Source organism: Jaculus jaculus, chromosome 18, assembly GCF_020740685.1.
Source record: "Jaculus jaculus isolate mJacJac1 chromosome 18, mJacJac1.mat.Y.cur, whole genome shotgun sequence".
Classification (NCBI taxonomy): domain Eukaryota; kingdom Metazoa; phylum Chordata; class Mammalia; order Rodentia; family Dipodidae; genus Jaculus; species Jaculus jaculus.
In genome coordinates this window covers 10,830,925-10,839,566 of record NC_059119.1, presented here as the reverse complement: position 1 = coordinate 10,839,566, position 8,642 = coordinate 10,830,925, and positions in this window count along the sequence as shown.

Sequence of the window (8,642 nt, the reverse complement as noted above, 5' to 3'; positions counted from 1 at the left end):
TACTTTTATTTATTCATTTGAGAGCAACAGACAGAGAGAAAAAGGAAGCACATAGGTCAAGAGAGAATGGGCACCCCAGGGTCTCCAGCCACTGCAAATGAACTCTAGACACATGTGCTCCCTTGTGCATCTGGCTTAAGTGGGTCCTGGGGAATTGAACCAGGGTCCTCTGGCTTTGCAGACAAATGCTTTAACCACTAAGCTGTCTCTCCAGCCATGAAGAAGATAACTTCTAGAAGCAAGCAAGACTTCTGGTTAGACATGACATAAACCTATGAGGCAAGGGTAGTGACATGAAACAGTGACCATACAAGATCATAAGGTATGGGCTGGGGAGATGGCTCAGTGAATTAAGGTGCTTGATTGCAAAGCTTGCTGGCCCATGTTCAATTCCTCAGAACTCATGTAACAAAATGGCACATGCATCTGGAGTGTGTTTTCAGTGGCAAGAAGCCCTGGTGCACCCATTCCCTGTCTCTCTCTGTTGCAAATAAATAAAGCACAGGATTGTAAGGTACTTTTGGAAATAGCTGATAGAAAGGGTTGGGGCAATGGCTCAGCAGTTAGAGGTACTTGCTTATAAAGCCTGCATGTCTAGGATTCAATTCCCCAGTACCCATATAATGCCTGATGTGTGTCTAGAGCTCCTTTGCAATGACAAAAGAAAGGCCCTGGGGCACCAATTCTCTCTTCTTTCTCTACTTCAAATAAAATTTTAAAAAATTTTTAAAGAAAGCTAGCCGGGCTTGGTAACCCACTCCTTTAATCCCAGCACTGGGGAGGCAGAGGTAAGAGTATCACTGTGAGTTCAAGGCCAACCTAAGACTACATAGTGAATTCCAAGTCAGCCTGGCTACAGTGTGACCCTACCTCGAAAACACAATTTTTTTTAAAAAAAACGTGTACGGTGATGCACACCTTTAATTCCAGCATACAGGGGTCAGAGATAGGAGGATTGCCATGCTGGATTGAGGCCACCCTGAAACTACATAGTGAATTCCAGATCAGCCTGAACTAGGGTGAAGCCCTACCTCCAAAAACAAACAAACAAAAAAATCAGACAAATCCCAATTGAGGGATTCCATCCTTTATTTTTTTTTAATTTTTTAATTTTTATTAACATTTTCCATGATTATAAACAATACCATGGTAATTCCCTCCCTCCCCCCTATTTTTTTATTTTTATTTGGTAAAACTATGGATTGAACACAGGGCCCCACACATGCTTGGTGAGTGCTCTGCCCCTGTGCGACTTCCCAGGCTTGAGAGACATTCTTATAAAACATATGACTCAAATGCTTGCTGTCATCTGGTTAAATGAATATATCATGCCCACCAAGCTACCCTCTAAGCAATTTTTTAAATGTTCATACCCATATATTAATGCTACTCTCACTTTTGGTTAGAGAAACCTCTCTTTTTAGATGGCAGTGACCTTGGGATGACTCAGAAGGCACCATGGTGCTGAGAAGAAGTGACAGAGGAGTGCTCAGCACTGAGACATCTCTATCACACCTTCCAAGGCTCAGGATCCATTGTGGAAGAGGTGGCGGAAAGAATGTAAGAGCCAAAGGAAGGGTAGGACTCATTACAACGTGCTCCACCAGACACAAAATGGCCTGGATATCCATGACCTCACAGTGCCTGACACTACCTACACAAGACCAGCATAACAGGAGGAAAAGACCATGACATCAATGTAGAAGAGAGACTGACTGGAAAGAAGAAAGGATTCAATGGAGGGTGGGTCTGAGAGGGGGGAATGGGAGTGGAAGAGGGAATTATCATGGTTTATTGTTTATACTTATGGAAGCTAACAATAAAAAGGTTTAAAAATATGACTCTGTCAAAGTGATCAAGAGCAAGGGCAGGATGAAACGCTGTCCTGGTCAGGCTGCAGCTAGGTGACAGAGCTCCTGTCTAGCACAAAGCCTTGGGTGGAATCCCCAGTCCTGCATAGATTTACTGAGCCCACTACAGTATACTGAGTAACTACAGTGCTTTCTTCCCAATAGTGCAAAAGTTAAGGTTTAAAAATGCAAGCTGTGGGCTGGGGAGATGGTTTAGCAGTTAAGGCACTTGCCTGTAAAGCCAAAAGACCTAGCTTCGATTTCCCAAGACACACGTAAGCCAGATGCACAAGGTGGTGCATGTGTCTAGTTTGTTTGCAGTGGCTGGAAGACCTGGCATGCCCATTCTCTGTCTCTCTCTCTGTCAAAATAAATCAAATAAATGAAAAGGGGGGCCGGGTATGGCGGCGCACTCAGGAGGCAGAGGTAGGAGGATCTCTGTGAGTTCAAGGCCACCCTGAGATTACACAGTGAGTTCCAGGTCAGCCTGTACTAGAGTGAGACCCTACCTCAAAATAATAATAATAATAGCTATTATTATTTTTTCTCAATTTTTATTAACATCTTCCATGATTATAAAAAATATCCCATGGTAATACTCTCCCTCCCCCCACTTTCCCCTTTGAAATTCCATTCTCCATCATATCCCCTCCCACTACTACTTTTGGTGGAGAGCTTGCCTAGCATGCACAAGCCCAGGGTCTGATCCCCAGCCTCATAAACAGGCAGAGTGAGGGACATCTGTAAGCCTAGAAGAGAGAGGCAGGAGGACCAGGAGTTTACAGTCAGCCGGGCATGGTGGTGCACTCCTTTAATCCCAGCACTTGGGAGGCAGAGGTAGGAGGATCACTGTGAGTTCAAGGCTAGCCTTAGACTACACAGTGAATTCCAGGTCAGCCTGAGCTAGTGACACCCTACCTCGAAAAACAAACAAACAAAAAAAGAGTTTCCAGTCTTTGGCTATATAGTGAGTTTGAAGCCAGCCTGGGATACATGAGACCCTGTCTTAAGCAAACAAATAAGTGTGCAAGTATCTGAGTTGTAATATTACCGAAATTTAATTAATAAGAGACAGAATTGGTACTTCAGTGGGAAGTCATTTACATAAACTGGTAGATATGAGGTCACTGTGGACAAGGTAGGGACAAAACCACTGTACAGAATTCAGATGGTCACGAATGGAGTTTGTTTTGTATCCTCTCAGGGTAGACTCTCTCCTTCCAGCAGAAAGCCATCCATCACTTTTTAAAAATATATTTTTAGCTGGGCGTGGTGGTGCACGCCTTTAATCCCAGCACTTGGGAAGCAGAGATAGGAAGATCACGGTGAGTTCAGGCCACACTGAGACTACATAGTGAATTCCAGGTCAGCCTGAGCTAGAGTGAGACCCTACCTCGAAAAACCAAAAAAAAAAAAATAATAATAATAATAATAATAATAAATAATCATATATACATACATACAGACAGACAGACAGACATGGGCAGAGAGAGAGAGGGAGAGAAACAGAGAGGGGAGAAAGAATGGGCACATGCCCTCTCACCTCTGCAAACAAACTTCAAATGTACGGCGTCACTTTGTGCATCTGGCTTTACGTGGGTACTGGGGAATCAAACCCAGGCCATCAGGCTTTGCATGTAAGTGCCATTAACCTCTGAGCCATCCCTCTAACCCCAGAAAGACACCAATTTTTTTTGTTTGTTTGTTTTCGGTTTTTTAAGGTAGGGTGACATTCTAGCTCAGGCTGACCTGGAATTCACTATGTAGTCCCAGGGTGGCCTCGAACTCACAATAATCCTCCTATCTCTGCCTCCTAAATGCTGGGATTAAAGGTGTGCGCCACCACGGCTGGCTTTTTAAAGGCACCATTTTCTAAGAACCAGCACCTTAAGCAGTTCAAGGTCAACATTCTCAGAAAAAGAAAACAGGGAATCCCTACCTTCTCTCTCTTTACAGAAGTCCCTTTTCTACTGAATTCTGTGACTCTTGCATTTCAAATTCATATATAACATTGCATTCTTGTAAGTGTCCTTGTTTTTAAAATAAAAAAGGAATTTTCAGAGTTGGAGAGATTGACCATAAAGTAGTTCAAAAGTCCAGAGTTGGGCTGGGGAGATGGCTTAGCAGTTAAGCGCTTGCCTGTGAAGCCTAAGGACATCGGTTCGAGGCTCAGTTCCCCAGGACCCATGTCAGCCAGATGCACAAGGGGGCGCACGTGTCTGGAGTTCATTTTCAGTGGCTGGAAACCCTGGCGCGCACATTCTCTCTCTCTCTCTCTTTCTCTCCCTCCTTCTCTCTGTCACTCTCAAATTAATTAATTAATTAATTAATTAATTAAACAAAAAAAATTTTTTTCAAAGTCCAGAGTCTATTTCCTAAATGCTAATTTAAAATGGCATAGCACTGTCTCCACGTGGCTACTGACGAATCAAACCTGGGCCAGCAGGCTTTGCAGGCAAGTGCCTTTAACCACCAAGCTGTTTCCCCAGCCCTAAGACTGTAATCTTTCTTTTTTTTTTTTCCCCGAGCCTCACTTTACCTCAGGTTGACCTGGAACTCACTCTGTAGTCCCAGGCTAGCCTCGAACTCACAACAATCCTCCTGCCTCTGCCTGCCAAATGCTGGAATTAAAGGGGCACACCACCATGCCTGGCAAGACTGTAATCTTAAAAGTCACTTCTATCCACATTTGCCAAAAATACCTTCTCAAATGTAGTCTTCAAAGCCCAATGCTACCTCAAAAAGCTATTTTTTTTTTTCCTCTAGCATTGTTTTCTTTTGTCCTGAACTATTGTTTTTCTTCTGTCTGAAACTACCCCACTGTGTCAAATGACAGACACTTAGAGAACAGTGATGACTCGGTAGCATGTTTATAAACACTGCAGTCTGACCAGGTTCCTGTATTCTTTTGTTTTGTTTTTTGAGGTAGGGTCTCACTAGCTCAGGCTGACCTGGAGTTCACTATGTAGTCTCATAGTGCTGGATAACCACGGCCGGCCCAGGTTTGTGTTCCAAGACTTTGAAAGAGGAGGGGGGGCCTTTGCATGGTTTGTTCCTTAGTTTCTCGGCAAGCTGCATGACATGCTAGTCTGTTGGCATTAGACACAGAATGACTGCTTTGTAATCACACATGATTCTGAGTGCAAGAGACTGAAGGTCTATGCTGACAGTCTTGCATATCTGAGTCACAGTAAGTCATTTTACAAAAGACCAGTGCCATTCTGTAGGTTTCCACTCTTCCACAGACATAATATGCAAAGGATTAATCACATTTTTAAAAATTCCCCAGGTTAGCCAGGTGTGGTGGCACACCTGTAACCCCAGCACTCAGGAAGCTGAGATAGGAAGGTCACTATGCAAGGCCACTGAGCTAGAATAAGTTCCAAGTCAGCCTGGGCTAGAGTGAGACCCTGCCTCAAAAATCACCAAAACCAAACAAACAGAATTCCTCTGGTCTGCAGTGAGAGCAGAGTCCAACATGTGAGCCTCAGTCCACACTTCCTGTGGACGGCCTGCTGAACCACAATAATTCAAAAAGGGCTTTCAGGTGAGGGTCTCAAAGCCTATTAGAATACTGTAAGGGCCTGGCATGGTGGTACCCACCTTTATTTTATTTTATTTTTTTTTTTCCACCTTTAATCCTAACACTTGGGAGGCTAAGGTAGTAGTAGGATGATTGTGAGTTCAAAGCCAGCCTGGGCGAGAATAAGATTGACTCAAAAAAAAAAAAAAAAAGCAACAAGCCAGTGTGGTGGCACACACCTTTAATCCCAGCACTCGGGAGGCTGAGGTAGGAGAATTGCTGAGTTTGAGGCCACCCTGAGACTGCGTAGTGAATTCCAGGTCAGTCTGGACTAGAGCAAAACCTTACCTGGAAATACAAAAAAAATAAAAAAGTAGGAAAGGATGAATAGATGGAGAGAGAGAGGGAAGAAATTGCAAGGGAAAATAAAAAAGTACTGTCTTACCATCACAATAGGATGAAAAGATGATGACATCAAAATAAAGACTGAGGCTAGAGACCTTGGCATGCTCTCTCTCTTCTTTCTCTCTCAAATAAATAAATAAAAATAAAAATACTGCTAGGGTCCAGTAAGAAGGTGGATTTTCTTCGATTCCCTTTGGGAATCACATTAGCTAGACCTTCAGTGTGCATCACAGTCCCCTGCCACTGGAAATGAACTCCAGATGCACACTCCACTTTATGCATCTGGCTTTACTTGGGAACTAGGGAACTGAACCTGGGACATCAAGCTTTGCAAGCAAGTACCTTTAATCTCTGAGCCATCTTTTGAGCCCTTAAGTATTGTTTAAAAGATAGAATCTGGGATGACAATTGAAAGCTGATAAAAGCTGCACTGTATGCAGCCTATGGGAGACAGAAGTCATCAGCGGTGAAAACAGTGGACACTGGAAGCCTCAAGTTTGGCCAGATAAGCCAAATGACAAAATGAATGCAAAGTAGCATGTCTGCTCTGGGGGAAACCAACTGCTCTCTAATTGGACTAGAGGCCCACTCTATGAGAGGGAATACAAGCCTGGTACTGAAAACTTAATCAAAAGCCTATGGCAGGGGAGGTCATGAGTCTTAGGGGTATAAAGCCTGCTCTTGGCTAGCTAAATGTCTACATTATTCTTACCAAACTGCCCTGAAAGCATTACACTTAATGTTCTAGTCATATATTAATGCTACTCTCACTTTTGGTTAGAGAAGCTTCTCTTTGCAGATGGCAGTGACCACTGGGATGACCCCAAAGGCAACATAGTGCTGAGAGGAAGTGACAGAGGAGTGTCCAGCACTGAAACATCTCTATCACACCCTCCAAGGCTCAGAGTGCATTGTGGAAGAGGTGGTGGAAAGACTGTAAGAGCCGAAGGAAGGGTATCACTCCTTACAGTGCAACTGTCCAGAAAGAAATTGCCTTTGATATCCATGACCTCACAGTGCCTAGCAATGCTTACACAAAACCCTCATAGTAGGAGAAAAAAGACAATGACATCAAAATAAAAGAGAGACTAATGGAGAGAGGGAGGGGATATGATGGAGAGTAGAGTCGTGAAGGGGAAAGCAAGAGAGGGGAGGGAAATATCATGGTTGATTGTATGTAAGTATAGAAGTTGTCAATAAAAAAATTTAAAAAAAAACGGGAAAGTGTGTGGGTGGGGAGGGAGGGAATTACCATGGGATATATTTTATAATCATGGAAAATGTTAATAAAAATTAAAAAAAAAAATTAAAAATTAAAAAAAAAATAAAGACTGATTGATGGGGGAGGGGATATGATGGAGAATGGAATTTCAAAGGGGAAAGTGGGGGGGCATTACCATGGGATATATTTTATAATCATGGAAGTTGTTAATAAATATAAATAAATACATAAAAAGTGCTGTCTTAGGAAAGGCAGGAGCATAACCATAATGAAATGCACACCTGGGATTTAACAGAATCCACAAAAAGATAAGTGCATGTCAAACTTTAACAAAGAAGCTGGTGACAATTTTTAAGCCTAGTGCAAAGATCTCTCCAGGGCCACTCCATATATTGTTTCCTGTTTTTCATCCGCCAATGCCATCTTTAGTCTCCCTGCTTTACCACAGTGCCCACCTGTTGAACCGGGTCCTTAGGCTTCACAGGCAAGTGCTTAACCACCAAACCATCTCTCCAGCCCCAGCTTCTTTTTACTTAAGTGAGAAAGAGGGAGAGAGAGAGAGAGTGAATGGGTATGCTAGGGCCTCTAGCTACTGCAAATGAACTCCAGATGCATGTGCCACCTTGTGCATCTGGCTTACATGCATCCTGGGGAATCAAACCTGGGTCCATTGGCTTTGCAGACAAATGTCTTAATGGCTAAGCCATCTCTCCATCCTTTTTTTTTTTTTTTTTAAGAGAGAGAGAGAATTGGTGCACCAGGGACTCCAGCCACTACAATTAAACTCCAGTTGTGGGCACCACCTTGTACACGAGTCACCTGTGCATCTGGATCACGTGGGATCTGGGGGAGTCAAACATGGGTCCTTAGGCTTCACAGGAAAGCGCCCTAACCACTAAGCCATCTCTCCAGCCCCTTTAAGCTTCTTTTAGCAACATTCTTGTCAGGGTTTAAATCTCTGTTGGACAGAGGCCGCTCTGCATCAGACTGGCCTCTGAATAGGGACAAGCACCAAATATTTAGGACAGCTCACTTTTACCACTCCCACTCTCTTGCCTTGGTTTGCTTCTTCCACCAGCTAGCTCTACACTCCTATCCCTTCACCTCACAAAGACTGAGGTCTACACTGTGGACAGACACTGGTCCTGGCTCTCTTGGAGCTCTATCAGGACAGGCTGCCTTGCTGGCTACTGTGAATTCAGTGGGGGTCTCTGGTGGTGAGTTTGACAGACAGCAGCATGTGCGCTGGACAGAAGGCTCAGCAGTTGAGGTGCTGGCCTACAAAGCTAACGACCCAGGTTCAAAACCTCAGTACTCACGTTCAGCCAGATGCATAAATGGCGCATGCAGCTGGAGCTTGTTCACAGTGCCTAGGACCCTGGCAGGCCCGTTCGCTCTCTTCTCTCTCCTTGCAAACAATTAAGAAAATAAAATATTTTTTTAATGTAAAAGCAATGTGTGCAAAGGAGTTCTCTCCAGGACACCCTCAGCAAGCGGCAGGCTTTTCCCTAAGCTGACCTGCTTCTTGTCCTCACAGTGCAGTCAGCGAACCCGACCCAGGGAAAATCCATGGTGTTCCACAGCTATCAGAACAACGGGTAGGTTAAGTTGTCCTTAGGAGTTTACTTAAACATGCAGGATA